General features: G+C 34.6%; 1 protein-coding gene and 1 long non-coding RNA gene across 6 annotated transcripts in view; one reads left to right on the forward strand and one right to left on the reverse strand.

Moving 5' to 3' along the window:
* Window positions 1–23,905, forward strand: part of LOC145285317 (protein unc-93 homolog A-like) — a 719,754-nt gene that overhangs the window by 542,072 nt on the left and 153,777 nt on the right. The gene's annotated exons all lie outside the window — the stretch shown is intronic.
* The window catches only part of LOC145285759 (uncharacterized), a 370,328-nt gene that overhangs the window by 18,631 nt on the left and 327,792 nt on the right, over window positions 1–23,905 (reverse strand). Inside the window, exon 1 of one of the 4 annotated variants that reach the window (XR_013869075.1) lies at window positions 7,701–8,415. The exons of 2 other annotated variants lie outside the window; for them this stretch is intronic. This is a non-coding gene — a long non-coding RNA (uncharacterized LOC145285759). Of the gene's footprint in view, window positions 1–5,977; window positions 6,830–7,700; window positions 8,416–23,905 lie in introns of those variants that run through there. One more of the 4 variants, XR_013869080.1, reaches the window with a different exon arrangement.

The raw sequence follows: 23,905 nt of genomic DNA on the forward strand, positions 1-23,905 counted from the left end.
TGTTTCAAAACTGGGAACACAATTTTAGTCATATTGATCGTGAAATAGTTTATACCGTTTCTAGATCAATAAAATAGCTTAACAAAAATTAGCAATATGAATTCAACAAAAAAAAAAACAATCTTAGTAATTAAAGAATGGGGATTAATTGATACTGTTTTTAGATACGTAAAACTTGAAAAATCCTAGCTTATTAACGATTAAATCCAAAAAACCTAGGTGTACCCCCACTTTCATTGGAGTAAAACGTGCATGAAGGTAAAGAATACACTTATTAATAGAATACTTATTAATGGGATATGTATCATTATTAGATAAGTATTTAAGAACTTAATTCCCGAAAAATTCTCAGAAAATTATGGTTGGATTGCAAACGTAGGTTAAATCTTTGGTAATAAAATCAATATGCATTACAAACTTATACTTTGAATATGTTAGCCTGATTTTAATAGGATTTGTTTAATTAATAAATGAATCATAAATGGAAAAATGGTGGGATCTTTCGATCGATCCCGTAGATATCTCACTGCTGATGCTATTCTCTATCTATATAAGAACCAGGTATGTCCAAGGATGGAATACTGTTGCCACATCTGGGTAGGAGCTGCTAGAAAGGACTTGTCTTGTCTTGATATAGTTCAAAATAGACTTCGTAGCCTCGTAGGAGATGTCCTTTTCTCTTCCCTGCAACTTCTATCTCACAGAAGAAATGTTGCGAGTTTGTCTCTGATGTATCGTTATTTTCATGGAAAGTGTTCGACTGAGCTTCAGTCTATGGTCTCCCCTCGCCAAACTTTCACAGAAACATTCGTCTAGCTGAAAACACTATCAATAATTCCCTCCACTCTTTATCTGTACCTAAACCTAAACGTAGATTCCATGCACAAAGCTTCTTTCTTAGAACTGCACGCCTGTGGAATTGTCTTCCATTTTCCTGCTTTCCGGCTGACTACAATATGGTTGTGTTCAAGTCTAACGTAAATAAGTTCCTGATGAGCCGTTCCATATAAGTTATCAAATTTACTGAATTTTCATTACTAACGATTACTATATTGTCCAATTTCTACTGTACACTCTTTAACCCTTATCCTTGAGTGGCCTCTTGGCCTTGATAAGTGGTGATGCCTGTGTAAAAAAAATATTAGGATTTTACCAAACATAGAAACCTACATAAACATTAAAATATCGAACAGCTTTAGTTACTTCCCTTTCGACGTTATGGATACATATTAGGATTTTGGTAACTTATAATTCAACTAAACCTTTAAAATTTCGGACGTACAGAGTCACCTCCCTTTCTACATCTAAAATATCCGATAATCGTAAATCTTAATATTAAGGAACGAAAGAAAATAAAAAATAAAAAATTAAAAATAAATTGAGATCCTTAATGTTAAACGAAGAATGAGACTGAACAAAATATAAAGTAATGTTAAACTTTCTTTCCTTATATTAAATAGATATGAAAAGTCTTTATTAAAGTTTGTGCCTATTTCCATTCTATGGAGGCCAGGCGCGAACGCAGACGCCACAATTTTATTATACCATCCCTATTTAAGTTAAAACATACTTATCAAAGTATTATTATGTACATCTATATCAAAACACTTACAAACTTTTTTGTTTAATTTAAACATTTTTTTATTTCCATACTTTGTGGACCAGGCGCGTACGCTGACCCCACAATTTTAATGAATTGTCATTATGCCAGATCAAACATACCCATTCCTGTGTCTCGATACATCTTCTATCATTATATGTAATCAATTTTCTATAATAGTCAACCATATAGGAGCCTATTCGTGACCAGACACACACACAGACGTTCAGCTTTATATTATAGATATATAAGTAAGTAAATAATTTAAACAAGGTTTTTTTTCACATTTCACGTTCGAAATACAAAGACTATGATGATAAATTGTATTAAAGTAATTTAAAAACTAAAGTATTGAAAGAAAATTCCATAAAAACACATGAATATCGAATATAATATTATAAAACCGAAATAAAAAGTAATATTAAAGAATGTTGTAAAAAATACATAATAATAATAATAATAATAATAATAATAATAATAATAATAATAATAATAATAATAATAATCTTTATCTTGATATCGTTTAATAATGTCTCCCTGAAAAACATGGAAGTCCATATGAAGAGAGGAATTTTTCGGGAGGACAGCATGTTGTTTGATTTGAGTGTGGTATCATTGTCGTTCATATTACGAATAGTAAATGCGTGTTATGAATTTGGAAAGACGGATTCCCGGGTAAACCATTTATTATTTATGGATCACTTAAACTTGTATTCAAAGAACAAACATCAGCTAAATATGCTTGTAATAACTGTTCAAATGTTCAGTAATGACATGGCTATGTTATTGTACATAAAGAAATGTAGTGCCTTGAAACTGAAAAGGGAAAAAGTTTGAAAGTAAAGGAACGAACTTTTGTATGGGAGAATGATAAAAGAGATTGGAGAAGAAGGATACACCTACTTATGTATTGTGGAATTGGATCACATAAAAGAAGTTTAAATCAAGGGAATAATAGGAAAAGAATACAAGAGAAGACTACAGTTGGTTTTTAGGTCAAGATTGAATGGGCAATCAAACTATATTTCGATATTTCGATATGGGTTGGGTGTTATTTAATTGAAAGAAAATGAAATGAAAGACAGGAAGACACGGAAAGTGATGACAATGAATGGCGCTATTCGCTCAAAGAGTAGTGTCGGTAGGTTATATGTGAAAAGAAAAGAGGAAGGACGAGGACTAAATGTCGTAGAACGATGTGTAAAAGACGAAGTTTACGTCTACAACTGTGTCAAAATTTGAACAATTGCAAGAGAGTGAACTAGTAAGAAACAAGGAATTTAAGGCATTTGATGAACACAAAAAATGAAAGACAAATGGTTGAGAATAAAATGGATAGCCAGTCCAGTAGAGATCTGCGAGAGGCAGTGGACAAGAGAAAACCTGGCGGTGGCTCTCAAAATGTAAGTTGGGACAGAAGCCTTTATATGTGCCGCGCAAACACAATCGCTCAAGACAAATTATGTGAAGTATCACAATGATAAAACGACTGAAAGTCCCCTGTATATCGACTATGTGGACAGAAAGATGAGAATGTACAACACCTCGCCAATAGTTGTGAGAAGTTATCTCAAAAGGAATACAAGAAGCGACATGACAATATTGCAAGAAAGGTCCATTGCGATATATGCAAGAAAAGAGGGTTGAAATGTAATGAAAAATGGTACGAGCATGTTCCGGAAGGGGTGGTGGAGGGTGATAATGTGAAATTTTTGTGGGATATGAATATTCAATGCGATAATATGATTGAAGCAAGGAGAACAAATTTAACCTTGTTGGAAAAAAATGAACACAAGGAAATAATCGTTGATAAAGCAGTTCCAGCTGATGTGGATGTGAAGGAAAAAGAAAAGAAGGTCGAAAAATATCAAGACTTGAAAACGTAGATAAAAAGATTGTGGAAGTTGAAGAAAGTAGAAGTAGTACCTATTGCTATGGGAACCTTGGGGGGATGGAACAAGGGGATTTGACAAGTGGATTGAGAAACTCGGAATCCATTGCAATGTTGGAGACAAAAGACTGCCTTGTTGGGAACCACCAGAATATTGCGAAAAGTGCGGGAACACTGAGAAAAGATGTTGATTTCCTATTTTCATTTGTTATGATCCGCCTATCAGTATAAAATCGGCAATACCAACAGCCAGACACAAAGTGTGAATAATAATAATAATAATAATAATAATAATAATAATAATAATAAAAAAAAAATACCTGAAATACTGACCAACTCTACGTGAAAAAGGATCGAAAGGAAGAGTAGTAGTAAATGTAGAAGACTGTATAGAAAGTATAAAAATACTTGGAGTCAAAACACGGAAAGATTTATTATCGCAGCGACAGACACCGCTAAAAAGAACAAGACTGGAAATAAGAAGTCAAAATCCAAAAGACAAGAAAAGTGGTAGAGGAAAGCACTACATGGATGATTCAAAAGAATGATAAAAGAAGAGAATCGCGATAGCACATGAGCATGGCTAAGAAAAGGACACATGAACAGAAAAACAGAATCTCTACTGACAGTTGCACAGAACAACGCTATTAGAACGAATAGCATTAAAGCTTAAATAGATAAAACACAGGAAAACAGTAAATGTAGACTGTGTGAACAAAGAGGCGAAACGATGAACCACATAATAACTAAATGCAGCAAATTAGTCCAAAAGGAATATAAGAACAGACACGACTGCATGGGAAAGGTAGTCCACTGGACTTTACTTCAAACATGCGGACATATGATTCTAACATAAACCAGAGATTTTACTGGAAAATAAAAAACACAAAATTCTTGGAACTATGGAGGTAAAAACAAATAAGCTCATTCAAGCTTTAAGACCGGCGTCATAATAGTTAACAAGAAAAAAAAAAAAGAATCCGTCAAATTGTAGATTTTTTCATCCAAGTGAACTACAGAAATAAGATCAAAGAGAGAGAAAGACGAAACTACCCAGAGAACTGTTGCAAAAACGCAAAATCATTTGCAAAGATTATCGAAAGAGGTGAAAATTACTAGTAATCTGGGGAGGCTTATTTTAACCCAGATTCCAAGGAAGACCACCGGTTGTTGTTAGTGACCAATCTTTGATAATGGCTTGTGTGAGAAGTCCTAGTGAGTGAAATAATAATAATAATAATAATAAACGATAAAATACTAATTAAATTTATATATCTATATCTATATGTATGTATATATATGTGTGTATGTGTATGCGCGTGTGTGTATACGTCCGTGTGTGTGTGTGTGTGTGCGTGCGCGTCTATTTCCATGCGATTTTTAAACAATCCTCTGAGTCATGATTTCTCTCATCTAGAACCAAACTTTTAAACGAAAACGAATAAAAACTAATTAGATTTAAAAAGCAAAAAATAATAAAACCATAAAATGAAAGTGGAAACGAAATTAAAAGAAAGTAAACAAAAACAAACAAAAAATAAAAAACAAGAACCAATAATCCCACCTGCGTGAGTGCCCATTTCTATTTGTGCTTTCTCGAAAGCCATTGGATTAAGAAGGCCGGAGACTTTTTTAGCCCTAAAAATAACTTCAACTTCCAAATCCTATCAGGCCCAACTAGTGTTCCTCTTAAATCTATAGCACGTATGCCAAAATAGAAAAAATGAAATGCTGCCATAAACATTAGCAGATGCCCAGATGTTCTTTCTGCATATCTCTCTCTCTCTCTCTCTCTCTCTCTCTCTCTTTTAGTCCCTCTGCCTCTTTCTACACACGCACGCACTATCTCTCTCTCTCTCTCTCTCTCTCTCTATATATATATATATATATATATATATATATATATATATATATTCTACTCGGCGTTGCCTGGGAATCATTATTTTCACTCCTTTTTAAACTATGCAACTTTCTTTTTTTGTTTAGTTTGAGTTTGATTGATAATCTTTAAGAATCCGTGCCATTGAATGTAATGTAGAGATTGTGTAAAAACTCGAAATGGGTTGAGTTTTCAACGAAACGAAACCTCTTCAACCATATGACTCTTTTATAACACGCGTAAAACTTTGATTTTTAAAAAACTATAACGTGTAAACATCATTTTTTTTTTTAAATTTTCGCAGTGTGGGAATCTATTAGAATTGATATTTTGACACTTGGACAGTTTTTAAACCAGCCAAAGTAAATAGAATATTACCTCTCAAATAACAAAGTGGTTTTTGTACAATATACAGAATTCAATTTTTAATGCAAATACATTAAGTATAAAATGTTTACGTTGAAATATTCTATAACTTTGATCGTTATATTTTATTTTTTAATTAAGCACGAATAAAAATAAAAATGAAATCCATTTTGCTCTAAACAATTTACATGACTGAAATAGGGTTTAAAATATTAGATATCACATTGTCCATGATACTTACTTTAGTCAAAGTTCAGTTAAACATTCAACGATTGACTTTGGTATGTTGACCGGCAGAGTTTCGGAATAAAGGCCGCATCGTTTCTTTTTGTTGATTTTATTATGAAACAAACACACACATATACGCACGGCACACACATGTATATATATATTTGTAAATGTATATATTTCTGTGTTTCTCTTTAAGTATGCCTCTTTGTAAACAGCTATGTGTCACGTTTTACGGAATTAAGTTTTTAATTCATTCATAACTCTTTCGTTTACCTTTTAAATAAATGAAGTTTACTTCCGTTTTTAAACGGAAGTAAACTTTATTTATATTAGCTTCAGCAAATAATAAAAAATAAATTAAATTCAAATTAAATTAGATAAATCAACTTTTAATAATACCTTTAAACAAAATTAAAACAATTCTATTACTAAAACGATTAATAGCACCGAACTGATTAATTAAAAAGATTAGTTCGTTAATATATTATGCAATATGATCTTTTAATTTATTCAGATTTCGTATTTATTATTATAGAGTTAATCTCAATCGATTATTATATTGTATCTAATATGTAGTAGTGATTTCAAAACTAAAATATGACTTAGGTGCCATCAGCTAGAATCGAAACCAAAACATACAGCTATCCAGCTTTATTTGTTATTAGCTATGTCCTTCCACATATAGAAACTTAAAAATAATATTGGAAAAACTATAAGTGTATATTTGCGAATGCATAAAAGAGCACTTGAAATCGATTTACGCCTGCCAAGTTCATTTTCTTTTTCAATTTATACCTCCTAACAGTTAGTTTATTGGCTTAAGACTTAATATAATTTGTTCCACAAGTCCAAATTCCTATATAACAAGAAAAAAAGGGTTTGGTATAGATCATTCCTTAGACAGACAGAATACACACACACACACACACACACACACACGCTGTCATTAATTGTATATGTCAACTGAATTAAAGGAATAAATTGTAAGATAGTTAACATCATGAACTTTGGAATATAGACTTTTAATCATTCATTCATTCATTATATATATATATATATATATATATATAATATATATATATAATATATATATATATATATATATATATATATATATATAATATATATATATATGTGTTAAGCAAAAAGAGAGATACAGTGTGTGATAAATAAATATAAATGATACATATTTTTACAACACTCTCCCCCCCCCCCGAAAAAAAACAATCGTTATTTTATCACAAAATTTCTCCATTTTTTTTTTTCGTTTTTTGGTGCTAAAAACTGAAAGAAAGTTTTGTAAAACGATTAATGTAATTTCTTAACTCGCTCTATTGATTTCCACTGGCTGTTGACCACACTTTAAATTCTATCGCCTCCACCATCAAATTTTATATTATTAATCTTTATTTTTCGTAAACAAACCCAATCTATACTCCAGTCTTCTGATTGGCTGCTTATTAATAAAACTGACCAATCAGCTATAAACATAAAGTAGACTTTTAAACATACGCTTTTTTTTTTCCTGTTTTGCAGAGCAGAAAACGAGCTGCTACATTGTGTGTATCGGTTATTTATAACGTTAATGTCTGATACTTGTGTTTATTCCAAAGGAATAGGAGGTGCGTGATTGATGAAAGATACTGCCGCGGGCTAGAAATGTCAAGGAAACATGTAGGAATATATGAATTCTATTTCTCAAAGAAAATTGTTATGAGGGCTAAAAGTCTTACCTCCAAAATATGTGTTTTGTCAGCACGTCTTTAAGGTGTATAATTGCTCACGCTCGGAATGGCCTTAAGGCCAAGATCACAGTGTAGTATTTGTTCTGATGCTATACTTCACCTTTTCTTTCCTCGGATAGTGGAGGAGATATTCTTTATGACTGAAACCATTTTTCTCTTTGTTCCTATCCAGAGTGCTCCCTTTTGGGGGGGGCTGGATCCCCCCCCTCACATTAAAAACAGACATTGTGTCTAACACTGCCCTCATGGGGAGGCAAGTAAATAGGAACATCAAAAAATGGTGACAGTTGATTTCATCCTCAACGGTCACGCGAACTAAGGCAAATTCTCGCCGTTCGTATACAAATTAGACGATCTCAGGCTGCATAAAAGCAAGACGTTTAAAGGGGAAGTTTGTTTTTAGGAAGGCAAGCTGTGCACATGAGTTCCCTCAGCTCTGAATAAATATATAAAAATGGAAATAAAGTAGAGATATAAGTGTCGATCTCTTAAGTAAAACGTAGAATTGTTATTATATTAATATAGCAATGAGTTAGCAGAGTAAGAATAATGTAATATATGAAAATAGAAATATTAACTAAAATAAATATAAAAATAATGTAGAAGATAAAACGTAAGATAAAATAAAAGTAAAATAAATGATAAGGTGAAAATAAAAATAAAAATGAAAATAAGATAAACAAAGTATTAAATATTACGTTAATTAAACACATGCACTATCCTAATATATATATATATATATATATATATATATATATATATATATATATATATATATATTGGACCAATCAGGGAAATTTGAATTTATTTGAAGTGGTCTGTCTTGGAGCCACCTAAATACTTTAAAAAAACAGATTTTGCTTCAATAAACCAGTAGAACTCAATTGACCCGAGTCTACAGATCGGTATCGCTCGACGGCCCTCTGTTGGGCGCTTTCCTATACGAAATCACTCCACACACACACACACACACACACACACACACACACACACACACACACACACACACACACATTAACGGATACACAGGCACACACAACTCATTGACTTATTGTCGTCTACCAATCTGTATAATTTTATGCATTGAAATATTCAAATTCTTCTCACTGAACTCTCTTCTTAATATGAAATCAAATGAACATTGTCTCTTATAAAAACCTTTCAATGAATTATATTTAGTTATTTAAATATTGCAGAAAAATTTCACGTTTCTGACTTTTTGAGATGAGGATTGCCTATTCGTAGTATTTGGATTCTTGAAGAAGGTCGGAGGTTACATCAACCGAAACCTTGTGAAAATAGCATTACAGATCAGAACAATAGTCCGAAAAATCCGAATAATACACAGAAGTTTCGATTATGATTTTTCTGACCTATGTAAAGCACGATTCTTAATTAATCGATTCAGATTTCTTCAATGTTTCAGCTAATGAACTTCGCTTTGTTTTTACAAGAACTCTAAAAATACGCACGAACATTATAGTTTTTTCCTATTGCTGTAAACTTCCATTTTTAACAGATATAAAAAAAATCTCTTTTTTTTAATAGACGCCTTCTGAACTGATTATCTTGTATAAAATGTCTCTCGTTTTTTCCACATTTGATTATAAAACCTGGAAGGTTTTTCATTGAAAACATTTCTCTGAATCGGGCTCATCACAAAAATATTTTTTTCATTACAAAATACCCGAAAGTAAAACTCCAAAACTGGTGTGAAACAAAACCCTAAAAGCTGGTGATCGAAATTACTAAACAGTAAAATACAAAATAAAATTATGATGTCATAGAGTAATAACACCGTAAATAATAGAGTTCCATAATGACGATTCAGTGGTGTTAAATGGCAATTTGCAAGGAGCTGTAAAGAAGTTCGGTACATAAAGATTTAATACGGAATTAATACAGGTTAGGTAGAGGTAAGAAAATATAGTGATATTTCTGATAGTAATATTAATAATGGCCTTTTGGCCAGGAACAATGTGTAGTATCTGTTCTGATACTTCACTTCATGTTTTCTGTCCTTGGTCAGTGGGGGTGAAATCCTTCATGACTGAGACAATTCTTTTTTTGTTCCTATCAAGAATATTTTCCTCACATTAAAAATCGGCCTTGTGCCCTCAGACAAAGTGGAAAAACAGATTACGAAAATGAAGCATGGGTGTGAAATGAAGAAAGAAGTATACAAAAATTTAAACTTTTACAATATACTAGTGGGGCCTATGGAAATTCCACGGGGGACTGATTCATATGTAATATATTAATGTTGGCTTTCTGTTGGTACATGGAGACACTCTGATATTATTGTTGCTATTTTGTTAAAACTGCACAAATAGAACACACACAAAGAATCAGGTCAACCAGAGGTTAAATAGGCCTTTGGCCTATAAGTGCATATCCATTGGCTGATAGGAAGAGCGTGGTGGATACTAGAAAGCTGATTGGCTAACTACAATTTCAATAGAAGGTGCGTATATAAAAACGACAGACAACCACAAAATTCGAGCATAAGCCTGAAGAATCCTAGAGTGGATGAAACGCGGAATATTCAGTGCAGCTTAATCGCCATATATATTTTATAAATTACTATATATATATATATATATATATATAGAGAGAGAGAGAGAGAGAGAGAAAGAGAGAGAGAGAGAAAGAGAGAGAGAGATAGACTTATGTAAGGGGATGTCGACACCCCCCTGCAAGAGTTGTAAAAACCAAATGTCGTCATCTCCTCTTAAAGAGGATATACATGTGATTGGGAACCACTTGATAATTTCATACTCCCATGAAACTTCTTGCTTGGGCGAAGCAGGTTAAAGCTATTGTCGTAGTTTATAGTCAGTCAAGAGCGACCACGCGAAGGTTCCCAACAGCCACAAGTGAAAGTACATTTTTTTTTTACATGGGGATCACCACTTATCAAGGCCCGTAAGCCACTCGGGGATAAGGGTAATTTTGTGTACAATAATCAATGGGATAATATTGTAGTAATAATTGGTATTGGAGATTTGATAAAGCGTCTTACTTAAGGGGCGATTAATCAGGAATTCGTTTATGTTGGACTTGAAAACGTCCAAGTTGTAGTCAGGTGGGAAACAGGCAAACGGAAGAGAATTCCACAGGCGTGCACTTCTCAGAAAAAAGCTATGTTCATGGAATCTACGTTTTGATTTAGGCACAGATAAAGAGTGGGGGAAATTACTGACAGTGGTTTTAGCTAGACGGGTGTTTATCATGAAGGATTGGCGAGGGGGGACCAGAGATTGGAGCTCGGACGAGCACTTGCCATGGAAATAACGATAAAACAAAGACAGGCTCGCAACGTCTCTTCTGTGGGAGAGGGGTTGCAGGGAAGAGAAGAGAGCATCCCCCACTAAGCCACGAAGTCTATTTTGTACTTTGTCAAGGAAGAATAGACTGTTTTTTGAAGCTCCAGTCCAGATGTGGCAGCAGTACTCCATCTTTGGACGTACTTGGCTTTTATAGAGATAGAGAATTGCATCATTAGTGAGATATCTTCTGGAGTGGTAGAAGGATCCTACCATTTCCCCATACTACTATGGAACTGACAGGATTCGTACAGGACACGCTTAGGTCGCCAGTTTGCATCGTTATCCACATCAGCAATTACTTTTAAGCAAACAGATGGCACGATCTCCAAACTGTGGAAAATTGCAATGTTGGATAATCAAGAGATCTCAGGTCGTCAGTTCATACGCCATCTTCTAATGAGCCCGTTCACGTTCTTGGGCAGACAGCAGCAACATATGGAACTTCCTAATTAGAAATATAGAAAAAAAACCCCAAAAAAACAAACAAACAAAACGAACATAAAACAGTGCGAACTTTCGTCCATATATATATGATATGAATAATAATTTATCATCGAAAAAAGTGCAATAAAAAGTGTATAATACTCTATCATTTATTTTAACATTCGCAGGCAACATGATTCGAGAAAAACACAAAGAAAGTACTCTCTCTCTCTCTTTCTCTCTCTCTCTTTCTCTCTCTCTCTCTTTCTCTCTCTCTCTCTCTCTCTCTACCGCGCTCACACTAAAAAGTATCTATCTACAAAGTTACCGTTCTCCCATGCATGGAGTATTGTTAGCATGCCTGGGTTGGTGTATATACCACTTGTCTCTTCCTCTAAGACAGGATTCAAAAACGAGTCTCAAATTAAATAGTTTCCGCATCATAAACCAAGCTCCAACCCCTGTGCCATCGCCACAACGTTGTATTCCTTTGCCCTTTTTTACAAGTACTTTAATGGAATGTGCTGTGATGAATTCGTAGCACTTGATGTAAATATCCTCGACTAACTCTATAAGCAACAGAATCAGCCCTCATTGCTACGGAAACGCTTAATAGTTTCTTCCCTTGAACTTTGGAATTCATTCCCTGTTTCTTGCTTCTCTGACTGTACTAACTTGCAGAAGATTAAATGTACTGTGAACTAGACATCTTGCTGCTTAACTCGCTACAGTCCTCTATTGACGCGATCTCAAATAGTAACCCCTCACATTCAAGTTGCAATCAGTCTTGTTTGGATTGAAACTTACTTATGAAGATCAGTTTATACTTACAATAGATCAAATAACCTAATATATATTTATCTTACATTTCTTGAACACTAAAAGATTTTATAATGCCACAAAGGCAGTGACAATAAGAAAATCGACGTAGAATATGAAACACAGATTACATGTAGCAATGTTACAACACATGTCCTTAAATTAATTACTCGTCCTTATTAAAGAAAGAGTGAGACCACCTTTGGTATCTCAACAAAGTTAACAGCAGAGGAAAGAACAAGAATACAAAAGAATGAGTAAAACGACGGGTTAAAAAGACTACGGTATGATCTTGAGAGTATATGTTATGGTTACTACTAGTCTAATATTAAAACTGGGGTAGCTTTCAGGAGAGCTGAGCTATAGAAACGTTCATGCATTATGGATTATTAAAATCTTCCGTAACTAAAAACAAGTGATTTTATTAAGTAAATATTTTTAGTTTGTTAAGTTTCTTATTAAAATCGAAGATTTCAATAATAGCATAAAAATATGTAACGCAGCCAACCATTAGCAAAGATCGAACAAATGACAATGATTGATTCGTTTGTGACGAGGTGTTTTTTGTCCCCACCTCCTTCCCTCTCTTTCTCTTTCTTTCTCTTTTTCTCGCTTCCTATCGAAGGGTAATTTGCATTTTATTTCTGTATGTTTATGTATGTCTCTCTGGCTTTCACTCTCTTTTATTTCTCTCTCTTTCTCTCTTTCTTCATCTCTCTCTCTCTCTCTTTCTCTCTCTTTCTTTCTCTCTCTCTCCCTATATATATACATATTTTATACATATATATATGCATACGTATATATATGTATGTATATATATATCTTCTCTACAATTATATAAATGCAAATTTGTCTGCGTGTGTGAGTTCGTTCCTTATAGACTCCAAAACGGTTGCACTAATTTTCTTTTAAATTAACAGCCCTTTAAAATAGTGGATACAAAAATATCGATATCAAATATAAGCAACAAAACACCAATAACTATAATAAAATTAAAAATAGAAGAAAAATAACTATAATTTGGTATACGGCCCCATGCAATCAAATGTTAAAAACAAAACTTGACAAGAAATTTCTAGATCTCATTGAAAAACGCTTTCCCGCAACCAACCCCTTACACAAAATTTTCAATAAAGTACTTTAAAGTTATCCTACAGCTGCTGCGAAAATTTAGAGATGATAATTAAAGCACATTATATCAAAATATTAAATAAGAAATATGTAAACAACAACAAAATAAGCAATAAAAAAGTAGACACTATGACAAAAATAAAACCAACACTAGCAGAAATAATAATAATAATAATAATAATAATAATAATAATAATAATAATAATAATAATAATAATAATAATAATAATTACAACAACAACAAACCTACCCCGGACAAGAACAACCATACTGGAAATAAAAATACTAATAACGAACAAACAAATGCAACCGTAAACACCGCACACTTTGCCCACTTCAAAATAAATGTCTAACCAAAAGCCTAGTTTACCAGGCCACAATATTTGCGAAACCCTGAATGACAAGAAATATTACGTAGGTATGACTTCCTTAGATTTCAAAACTCGATATTATGACCACAAAAGTACATTCAACAATAAAAACACCGTATGAAAACAACGCTAGCAAATAAAAACTGGGAACTCAAGGAAAGCGGACATTCGCCGGTAGTCGAATGGAAAATAATAAGACAAGCTACCACGTGTAGAGACCTAGACGACCCATGTGGATTATGCCTTCATAAAAATTTTGCTATCCTTTACTTTAAAGAGCCCTAACATCTATTAAACTGTAGAAGAGAAATAGCGAACAACTGTGTTCACAAGATAAAATTTACTCTAGAATAGCGATACAAAATAGTTTTAAAACTAACAAAAACAATACAAAATAAACAAATTAAATGAACATTACTATACGTAAACGATCACACATATATGTATGCATATATATATATATATGTATAGGTACATATATATGTGCGTATATGTATGTACATATATATATATATGTATATATTTATATATAAACTAACATAAAATAAAAAAATTCAAAAAACAACAAAAAACAACCTAGATTTAAAACAGGTCAAGAACTAGATATCCAGGCTAAATAGAGCACACACAAAGGAACAGGTCAACCAGAGATCAAAAGTGCCTGTTCATTGGCTGATAGGAAGGGCGCGGTGGATACTATAAAGCTGATTGGCTAACTAAAATCTCAATAGAAGGTGCGTATATAAAAACGACAGACAGCCACAAAATTCGCGCATAAGTCTGAAGAGTCCTAGAGTGGATGAAACGCGGATTATTGAGTGTAGCTTAATCGCCATATATATTTTATAACTTACTAACTAGCTCTACCTACGTATTAAGCACTTTTGAAGTAAATACTTAAAGCTTACGCATAAATTCATACTTTCTTATATTAATTTTATGTGAGTAAAAGAAGTAGCTATATATATATATAACTTTTGTTTTGTTAACTACTTCTCTTATATATATATATATATATATATATATATATATATATAGAGAGAGAGAGAGAGAGAGAGAGAAGAAGAAGGATTACTTAATAAAACATGTTGAAAAACACTATTAAAAACATATTTAATTTTAAAAAGGAAGCACAAAATAAGTGGATAGTCCTAAATCTGCGGTGTTTCGAAGAAATACTTTCCTTCTCATCAGAGGGTAGGGATTAGAAATACAGGATCGGATTTTGCTTGCATATATATATATATATATATATATATATATATATATATATAGCTCGCTCTCTCTCTCTCTCTCTCTATATATATATATATATATATATATATATATATATATATATATATATATATATATATATGTCTGTTTTATTTTTTTATTACCGTTTTTCTGTTTGGTTACATATGTTTCAGATGTTGGACCGTGTAACCAACCATATATATATATATATATTTGCATATATATATATATATATATATATATATATATATATATATATATATATATATAACGATTAGATCACTCTCTGACTGGCGTAAATGAACATCGAAAAAAAATTAAAATGTTTAAATTCGACGTTATTTCACGCGGTTAATGGTAGCCGAATGGATTAGGTCTTCGCTAAATCGAGCCAGAGATGTCTCGTGATGCGGAGTTCGAATCGTTCGACTGGTATTAATCGTGACACCCTGCACTGAAGATTCCCGAAAGGATGAAACACTAGTGTCCGTTGGTATTTAATAATTATTATAGTAAAAAAAATAATTATATATATATATATATATATATATAGTGTTATAATGGAATAATTCCAGAGGAAATCCGGGTATGAGAGCTCAATGTGGTAAACAGAGCAATAACATAAAAATATAACACGGAGATTACATAATTGTCGATGCAATAATTTATTTCAACCTTATGGTATTTCCAAGCATCTAAACCAGACAATTACATTTTTGATACTGACAGAAGGAAAGAAAAAATCGGGCATCGACCCTCAAAAAACCAGAGGGGGTGGTAGTAGCAATCCACTTAATACATTTTATAGAGAGGGTGGGAGGGATTTTTTAAAAGAAAACAACAACAACAAAAGAAAAAAAGAACAAAAGAAAAAACAAAATATTATGACACTTATAAACGGCAGCTCGATGTAACCACAGATACACACACACACACACACGCAACACACATACACACACCCACACACACATACACACACACGCCCCTAAATGTGTACGTTCTTACACGTAAATGCCTTGACACGCGTTTACTAACCTAGGAAGAAGGGGGAGAAAATATACAGATATAGAGAGAAAGAAATAGAACAGCGCGTAATGGAAAAAGAAGAAGAAAAAAAAGAGAAGAAGAAAAAAAGGAGACAGTGATCAACCGCTGCCTGTCATATGGTTACATTAGTCTAGAATCTCTGAGAAAGATAAGGGAAAGAAAATGGAGATTATACTCGCGTCCTATAGTTAATTGAGTCATGGAAAGTAAGTCTATTAAAAGATAAATAAAAAAAATAAAATAAAAAATTAAAAAAAAAAATTATATACAAAGTTTTAAAACTATCTGTATGTTATTATGTTAAAATTAGTTAGAAAACAATATTATCTTATAATACATAAAACTGTAAAATAATAATTATTTTATTTATTTCTTGATGCGTGCATGAAAGTACTTTTGTGTACGGAGTGAATAAAAGTATATATTAACCGAAACTAGATACGTCCTATCGAATTGGGGGCGGCTAATATTGCAATTTTCTACTTCTTAATCAATTAAGAAGTAAAATATTAGTGAGCAAAATTACAACGACCGCTATAATCACCAATAAAATTAATTACATGAAAATATATAAAATATTAACTACATAAGATTCAATTTTTTTAAATTCATAGTAATATATTACAAATACAATATTTAAGCTTGTTTGAATCAGTGGAAATATCGACATATTTCAAAAATAGTGTTCTGCAAGAGTATTACAGTAACCATTACAATATATATATATATATATATATATATATATATATATATATATATATATACCCGACACGTACAAATGCACGAGCATAAACTCTATCTTACTCCCTCTCTTTCGCGCTTTCGCTCTTTCTCTCTCATAAACACGAACTTCCTATTTCTCTCGATTACAATTAATTTTCTGTATCTCTTTTTTCACTTTCTGTAATGTTTTTTCTTCTTTCTTTTGTCTATTTTCTATTGATTGCCATGGCTACCCAACAACCTTTAGCCCTAAACGACGCGAACCGAGACGAGTTCCCTTTTCCCTGCCTAAATTCATCCTCTCCGCCGGTCAATCAATCACGATCGCCTCTTCGATCTCTACCAATCGTTGGCCTTTGATCACGGTTTGCGTGAGATTCAAATCGATTTCCGGGTCGAAATGTGGAATGCGTGTGTCGGCCATGAACAGAAAAGAAAAGAGAAATCCAGAAAGAAATAATGCATAGGGGAGGGAGCCGGGGTGAGAAGATAATGAAGTGACTCAGAAGCCGAGGGAGTCAAGGAATAAAGCACGAAATGGTTGATAACAATAATTTAAACAAAAAGCAAAACAATATAATTTATGAATATTTTTCACTTCTACTTTAAAAAGTTTATAACTAAAAAAATAACAACAAAGCAACTTTAAAAAACTTGTCGGTTCAAAATTTTAGAAAGAAATCAATTGAATTTTTAAAAAATAAAACTATATATAGTAAAAATATGATTAGTTTATCAAATGAAGAGAAATGAAGTTTGAATAAAATAATTTTTTTAAATAAAGAAAGATATTACTAATTTTTCAGATCTCTCGAGAATTCAAAAGACGTAAAAGAAATCAACTTGAATTTCCAAGTCTTAAGTACATCGAACTCGGAAGGATGAAATGATTTTTTTTTAAACGACGGAGCAATGAGTATGTAGATATTGATTTAAAAGCGACTAAATGACCTGCAATTTACAGAATGACTAAGTATCCCACCTATCGAATCGTTAATAAAATTAACAACCCTTTCTGCAATCGAACAATATTTGGTGTTGACTCTTGTCTTTGCTTTTGACGCAGGCTTAGGTCAGGTTCTGTGGATTGCTGTTGTTGTTGAGTATTATTCATGATAATAATCTTATTGGCAATCGTTTCTTCGATATCTTTCTATTAAGAATTCTTTCTAGAATTATATGTGGTATTTACAGAAGGGACCTTATGGAAATTGACAACGGTCTTAAGTGAAGTGTGCCTGTGGATTTGAACTTGGCTTACCTCGTTTGTCAGTCCTCATCTTAACCACTCGGTCACCGTCACCTATTAACTTCTGAGACTCTTGGCTGCTAAATTCCAGTCGACTATCCCTTCTCGAGAATCCGTCCAGCAGTAACTGGACCATTTCTAGTTGGGAGAGGAATTAGTTTATTACTAACTCTCTGGGACGCCCTGGCCGAGAAGGGCCGACGGGGTTAATCAGGCAATTTTTAATAGACGTGAGTGTTTCTTCTTTAGGGGTGCTGGCTTGACTTTTCCCACTGACAGGCCTTGTGTCACATCTTTTTATGGTAGAAAAGAAGTAAATACCTCTTTGCTTGAAATGTTGCAAAAGATACGGTCATTAATGTCTTACCGTCTTGGTTTTATCGCCGTTTAATTATATTTAGAGAAACTTTATCGTTTCATCAGTAGAAGCTGTAGTCGTGAAGGGGGTTCCTTTCTATCTAGATTTTATCCGTGGGGTTATTTATCCCAAAGATAATGACTGACCATCTTTGTTTTATTGGCATTCAATGTCAGTCATGATCAACACTGAGTGCTACTTTGCTTGGATACTTTGACGATCGTCTCATTTGTATGAGATGTGATCCTTAATGTGCTTCACATAACCGTTTCAGATTTTTATGGGTTTGGTTTTCTCAACTATAACGTTCGTATAAGAAGGTTTGTATTTTATGCAAACTCAGTTCCCTAAACAGAAGATTTTTGCACCATTTTTATGTAACCTTCCACCCATTAATATGGGAGGGGAGATTATCATCAAAAGTGTCCTGAATTGATAACCTAGCACAGGACTTACTACTTAGATATAAATAAGTCACTTGTACCCATTCCCCTCCTCCCTTTCTTTTAAATGGAGAGTAGATAATACAGTGGATGTGTTATCGGCAGCTCTAGTAACTCTCGCTTCTCCCTTTTTGTCCCTCACTCCTCATTCAATGAGTGATTTTTCTGACAAAGGGTGAAGAAAAAGCTGCTTAAATGTCGGTAGTACTTGGTGAACAGTAGTCTGAGATGTCGGAAATTTTTCTGTCTCTATGTCTGTCCTTGTGTCCATGTCACTAGTAAGGGTGCTGGAGGTAAACGTTTTGTCTGGGCTGACGTTATCCGCCTGATAGTCAGGGACCCGAACCACTAAGGAGGCTGTCCTATCAGCAGGCGCAAAGTACTGGGACTGCTGTATTGCCATTTGGTGAGTGGATCTGGACCATGCAATAGTCTCTGGTGGGGCCTCTCGATGCCATACTAGTGGGCAATTGTTACGGCTTTACCTTTTCGTGTGCTACAAAAAAAAATCCTGCCTTTTTCTCTCTTACTTTCTCTCTCTGTACTGCTCTATCCAAATATGCCGACCTGTTTCCACAAATCCCAAAACCTCAAAATGAAATATCTCAAGAAAAAAACTCAAATAAACCTAGAACCCCATCTTCCAACGTAGACCCCTACTACCAGGTCTCCTTCTCCAACATCAGGGGTCTACGTTCCAACCTTCCAGAGGTTTAAACGCAATTACAGGAGACGAAACCGAACATATTATTTCTAAGCGAAACTGGAATAGGACCGACCACTTCCCTAGATGAGTTCATAATTGACGGATACTCAAATTTAACAGCTAAATCTGACCCCCAAGATCGCCATGGGCATGGAATATGTGCCTACATTAAAGGTGGCTTCCCGTGTGGCAGGGATATCTTTAGAGAAGATCCTAACTTACCCTATATGTGCTTCCGGGTTGCACTTGCTAACACCACTGCATTTATATTTGCCCTCTATCGGCTCCACAACAGCGGAGTTACTATCTTTAAAGCATATCTGAGAAAATAGACCACATCCTGTCTGCACATCCCTCGGCTAACATCCACATCTGTGGTGACTTCAACGTCCATAACGTGGAATGGCTGACCCATTCAACTAAGACTGACGATGAGGGGAGGTTTTGTCATGATTTTGCCATTGCTTATGACCTCACTCAGATTGTTCGCGAACCCTGCCGTGTGCCCGATATTAACGGTCAATATGCAAGCCTCCTAGACCTTTTTCTCTCAACTTCCCCTGAGCTATGTTCATGTTCCGTTCATTCTCCTCTAGGATCCTCCGACCACTCAGTTGTATCAGTTAAGATAAAAACGAAATGTAAGAAGCCCCCAGACGTACCCCTCCACCGTACTGTATACCGATACTCTATGGCTGACTGGGATAGCTTCCGTACATTCATATCTGATTTACCTCTGCACTCCATGTTTAAAAAGGAAGTGTCCTCTATAGTATCAGATCTGACCGAATGGTTAATTGTAGACATAGACCAATTCATACCATCTAAAAAATTCCAACAAAAACCTAACAGCCAGCCATGGTTCTCCCCAGAATGTGCTGCTGCTATCGCGCACAGAAATCACTTTTTCCATAGCTACCAACGTAATAGATGCACTGAGACTAAAGCTGCTTTCAGGACTGCCAGCAACCACTGTAAAAGAATAATAAAAAATGCAAGAGAGCTATATGCCCAGTCTGTTAAATCCAAGATAGCTGATAAGCGGCTTGGTTCCCACCAATTTTGGCAAATAACAAATAGGATCCTGAACAGAAGTGTGCGTTCTATCCCAACCATTATCAATGGACCAGAGGTCATCTCGTCTGTATCAGACAAGGCCAAACTATTTGCAAAGAACTTTGCAGCTAATTCTACCCTATGCGACGAAGGCCATCAACTCCCCATATTTCCTCCTATAACACAGAACACGCTAGGTAACATACAAATATCCGTGCATGAGGTGGCCAAGCTAATCAAGCACCTTGATTCCAGTAAAGCAACTGGCCCTGACGGCATCCCAATTATAGTGTTAAAAAAGCTTCAACCAGAACTTGCTCCCATACTTACGAAACTGTTTAAGCGCTGCCTTAAGGAGAAGTGCTTTCCGACTCACTGGAAGACTTCATCAGTTTGCCCTGTATTTAAGAATTCAGGTGATAAGTCATCTCCCTCTCAGTACAGACCAATAAGTCTCCTGTGTGTTATGAGTAAGTTGCTGGAATCTATATTAAAAAGAGAAATAGTCAACCACCTCAGCAGAAACAACCTTCTTAGTGATACACAATATGGTTTCCGCTCTGCAAGATCTACCGCAGATTTGCTGACGGTTATATCTCACAGGATTAGTGAATCTCTTGACAAAAGCTTCCTTTCTAGGGCAATTGCTCTTGACATATCAAAAGCCTTCGACAAGGTATGACATAAGGGTCTACTTCACAAGATTTCCAGCTACGGTATAACTAGAAATGTTTTCTCAATCATTAAATTATTTCTCTCCGATAGCCTCATAAGAGTAGTGGTCGATGAACAAAAATCAGAGCCCTGCAGTATTAATGCTGGAGTCCCTCAGGGGTCAATCCTGGGCCCAACTCTCTTCCTGATCTACATCAATGACCTCCCTAAACACATACTTAAATCATTCGTTGACATCTATGCTGATGACACGACCATCTACAGCAACACATCAAAGGCTGTAAATGACAAAGTTCTTTCTGATTCTCTCTCCTCTGATCTCGAGCGCGTGGTTCAGTGGGGGAAGACGTGGCTGGTTACCTTTAATGCGTCTAAAAGCAAACTCCTATCCTTACATCATCAACGCTCTGATCCCCATCTGGCATCAATTGGGATGGATGGCTCTCGTATGGGAGAGGCCCCGTGTTTTGACAAGCTTCTGAGTTTGACCTTTACTCCTGATCTGAAATGGAACACGTACATAAAGTCTGTTGCCAAGGTCGCTGGAAAGATGGTGGGATCCTTCTACCGCTCCAGAAGATATCTCAGTACTGATGCAATTCTCTATCTATATAAAAGCCAAATACGTCCAAGGATGGAGTACTGCTGCCATATCTAGGCAGGAGCTGCTAAAAACAGCCTATCCTGCCTTGACAGAGTACAAAATAGACTTCGTGGCTTAGTGGGGGATGCCCTTTTCTCTACCCTGCAACCTCTCTCCCACAGAAGAGACGTTGCGAGCCTATCCTTGTTTTATCGTTATTTCCATGGCAGGTGCTCGTCTAAACTCCAATCTCTGGTCCCCCCCCCTCGCTAATCTTTCACGAAAAAACACCCGTCTGGCCGAATCCACTGTGAAAAATTTCCCCCACTCTTTATCTGTGCCTAAATCAAAACGTGGATTCCATGAACAAAGCTTCTTTCTTAGAACTGCATGTCTGTGGAACTCTGTTCCGTCTGCCTGCTTCTCACCTGGCTACAATTTGGATGTCTTCAAGTCCAACGTTAACAAATTCTTAATGAACCGCCCCCCCTAAGTAAACACTTCATCAAATCTCCACACTAACGTAATGTACTTGCAGTAACCCTTATCCCTGAGTGGCTTCAGGGCCTTGGTAAGTGGTGATCACTGTGTAAAAAAAAAGCCTTAAAAAATTGTCAAATCTTAGTTCGTATGAAAATTGCCGAATTGTATTCATACTTTCTTTTTCCAATGCGAATCATTACTTTAATATTCTTTGTCTTATCTAACGTCAAGTAAATTCTTTGCGTTATTGTATTTTGAATAACTATACTCATTACAAGATAATGATCTAACCACTAAGTTTCAAATAGAAATGTTTAACACTTTTTGTTTGATCACCGTTCACCAATGTACTTCAAATGTGCACCTCTACATTGCAAGCATACTTCGATACAGTGGCTTCAACTATCATCATCATAATATATGAATCCAAATATTCTATTGTTGGCATTGGTTTCTCCGATATTTTTCCAGTCAGAATTTTTTCTAGAAAGACATCAGGGATTGCAGAACCAACCACGTGAAAGTTGCCAACATACTATGCGAAAGTGATTTTTGTGGAACGAACTGGATTTTAACTTGGGACACCCAAGTCGTGAGTCCGTCTCATTAACCACTAGACTACCGTCATATACCACTTGAACTGTAATGGCACCCTGCAGTTTACGAATATAGTTTGTATGTTGTCTTCTGTCAAGTGTGAAGTCAAATTAAGACCACAATCCCCAAAGATACATATAGAGTTTGGAATAAATAATTTATTGTCCTTTAAGAAGCCACCATGAGTGCTCGTAAAAACGAGGATAATCTTCCACAAAAGCTGTATTGCATTCCGTATTCATTCGTGTTTTGTTTTTGAATTTTGTTATTTCTATTAAATATTTTATCCAATAAAATATTTTGTTACGAGTAATATTCTACAATGGGGAAGCTTCGTAGTATGTTTTCAATGGGGTCGCTCCGTGGTATGTTATCAATGGGATTGCTTCGTAGTATGTTTTCAATGGAGTTGCTTCATAGTATGTTTTCAATGGAGTTGCATGGGAGTGTGTTTTCAATAGGGTTGCTTCGTAGTATGTTTTCAAAGGGGTTGCTTCATAGTATGTTTTCAATGGGGTTGCTTCGTAGTATGTTTTTACTGGGGTAGCTTCGTAGGATGTTTTCAATGAGGTAGCTTCATAGGTTTTATTCAATGAAGTTGCTTCGTAATATGTTTTCAATTGAGTAGCTTTGTAGTATGTTTTCAATGAAGTTGCTTCGTAGTATGTTTTCAATGGAGTTGCTTCGTAGTATGTTTTTAATGGGGTAGCTTTGTAGTATGTTTTTAATGGAGTTGCTTCGTAGTATGTTTTCAAAAGGGTAGCTTCGTAGTATGTTTTCAATGGGGTAGCTTTGTAGGATGTTTTCAATGGAGTTCTTCGTAGTATATTTTCAATGGGGTAGATTCCTAGTATTTTTAATGGGGTAGCTTTGTTGTATGTTTTCAATGGAGTTGCTTCGTAGTATGTTTTCAAAAGGGTAGCTTCGTAGTATGTTTTCAATGGAGTTGCTTCGTAGTATGTTT

The sequence above is a fragment of the Euprymna scolopes genome, chromosome 1 (assembly GCF_053919585.1).
Source record: "Euprymna scolopes isolate OS-2025 chromosome 1, ASM5391958v1, whole genome shotgun sequence".
Classification (NCBI taxonomy): domain Eukaryota; kingdom Metazoa; phylum Mollusca; class Cephalopoda; order Sepiida; family Sepiolidae; genus Euprymna; species Euprymna scolopes.